Source organism: Balaenoptera borealis (assembly GCF_965194805.1).
Source record: "Balaenoptera borealis genome assembly, chromosome: 5".
NCBI lineage: Eukaryota > Metazoa > Chordata > Mammalia > Artiodactyla > Balaenopteridae > Balaenoptera > Balaenoptera borealis.
This window is the reverse complement of record NC_138862.1, coordinates 110,419,328-110,422,057: the sequence shown is the minus strand read 5'-3', so window position 1 is coordinate 110,422,057 and position 2,730 is coordinate 110,419,328.

Here is a 2,730-nt window from a genome sequence, read left to right as displayed (position 1 = left end):
TGAAAGCATTTAAATAAATTTTTAAAATAGATTCTGACACCCATTTGAAACAATACAAAGACAATTGATGTGCAAATTCTTACTCAAGAACTATTAAGAACTGACATTAATGGAACACTCAGCCTTAGATCTGAGGATCTTCTATGTGCCAAGGCTTCACATGTGTGATTTCCAAGCCTCACAACAACACTGCAAAAACAGGATAATTAATCCAATTTATAGGTGAGACTCACAGAGGCTAAATGATTAGCTCAAGCCACTTGTCAAGTAACAGAGTCAGGACTGGAACACAGACCTGTTGTTCCCTAAGAAGAAGAACTTTCCACAACTCCACACAAACTTCAGCTTTGTATGGGTGCAGAGTGCATGATTCCCTAGACCAGTGATTCCAAGGTCAGGAGTAAGGCGGGGGAAAGCTATGTTTACCTCCAGCTGATTCTCATGGAAACAGAATTTAGGGAATTCTCCAATTCTCCTTGATTTGAGGCTCTTGGATTCTCCCCCCCACCAAAAAAAAAAAAAAAAAAAAAAAGGGAAACTTGTTCCTCAAAGTGTCCCCTCTTTAGAGGCTGTCTTTTAAAAATGTATTGCTTCTGGGTGGCATAAAACATTTCAACACATTCCTAATTCTTTCCCTTTGAGTTAATTTATTCCTCAGCTTCATTTTTCTTCCCTGTTGGGAGAGAATGTCCTAAGAGCAGGGACATCTGGGGCAGGGGAGTCACTAAGAGGTGATAAAAGTTTACAAAAAAAGAAAGTGGGGAAATCCAGCGTCCTTTCCTTTGTGATTTCACCTAAGCAGCAGCCAACACCACACCCTTATGGGTGTATATTTGGTCTTTATACACTGTAAAGTCTAAAAATAAAAGAACTGTCTTTGAAAGGGAACACTGTGCCCTCAGTTTCTGTGGAGGATTTGAATCCAGTAATTAATTCTATCTTTCAAAGGCCAATTTTGATATCTGGATTTTCTTCCTCGATGCCTCTTCCTTGCCCGGTGCAGCGAGTGTTTGTCGAATGGATGCAAGGGTCAATTCCAGGCCAGAAAGAACAATGGGCGCATTAGAATTGCCAAGGGTCAGAAACTGAAGCATTTCACATCATAGGTCTGAGTTCCAGGAAACCATGACATTCCTGAGTTCTTTGGAGATACTGGCATTCAGAGGCATGGATGATTTCAACTTAATTTCAGGCCTCGGGGGACTGCATCAGGTTGTGAAGATCTTCAAGAACTAACACACACACACACACACACACATTCACATACCCTACCTATGAAAACCACATCATTTCAGTGAGTCTGGACAGTCTTGACAAACATTTATCCTTCCCAATACCATATCCACCCTCACTGTGAGGGATCCAGAAGGGCCTCATAATATGCCACTGTGAGAGAAGGAAACCAACACTGGATTTTTCCCCCATGTGCTTGCTTGCCAAGCCTAAGAAAACATTCAAGCCCATGGCTTCTTCTTTCAACTAGTTGAACCAAGGGTAGGGTAGGGGAGCGAATGAGAGTGGGAGCCTCAGTAATTCCTACATCTGACCTCAAGTCCAAAGATGACGTCCTTCTTCAAAGAAAGAATTCTTTGAATGTGTCCATGTAATCTTGAGACAGGGGATGCAGGCGGCTGAGGCCTACAGGCACCCAAAGTAGCAGTGGCTCTCGTGTCCTTCCAGCCTAGGATGCCAGGTTGGCTGGACAAATGTAGCTGTAGGAATCAGACACACCACGAAGACACAGGGTCTATTATTATCAGTCGCTCTGAGGAGAGACTGCATGGTCAGCTGCTGTCCCAGAATTCCCCTCTTGGGCCCTGACGGGGGACTCTGAAGGCATCCAAAAGGGACACTGGCAGTGCCACTAGACAACCTCCTCAGAACCATTTATAAGGTTCTATGACCTTAGAGGCCCAGGCCTCCAAGAATACAGACTCTCAGACCCAGAAGGCATCGCAGGGCCATCTTGTCACGCCCAGTCAGGGAATACGATAGATCCTGTAACTGAACTTTCTTCTTATCCCTTTAAGCCCTACGAATTCTGTGGTAAGCCACTTTTGAAGGAAGCATTTCTAAATGATGTTATCTACTAGCCTGTTTCATAAAACAGGTGTTAATGAACACACAACCCTTTCATAATAACTTGACATCACCCTTAAACTTCAGTTTTCCCATCTATAAAATGTAGAAAACAATAGCCCTGACTTAATAGGGGTATTGTCATGGTTGAATGAGACATGACATATGGAGTGCCTAGTACAGCACCTTACCCATTATCAGTGTTAAATAAATGACAGCAAGAATCAGTCCTAGCAGCTCCAACCATCAGATATCTCCTTAGCATAGCAACACTATGACTCTCCAACAGCTCCCTGCCACACCTCTGCCAAATCTGCTGTTTCTTATCTACTGTGGACTGGGAAACTAGAAAAATCAAACATGTCCAGAATTATATGTGTATGTGCTCAATTAGAATCAATAAATCTCCAAATGAGTGGTTAAATGTATAGCTGTGTGAGTGCTTGCCTCCACCCAGGAATACAGTCTGTGTTTTGAAGGGTTGAATATATCATATATCAGCTCTCCAGGGTCTAGATGAGTAAGCTGTTACTGTATTTATTATTCCCTACATATACAAGCACGTATTTCTTTTTATAAAGTAGGTTTTTTTTGGTTGCGTTGGGTCTTTATTGCTGTGTGGGCTTTCTCTAGTTGCGGCGGGCAGGGGGC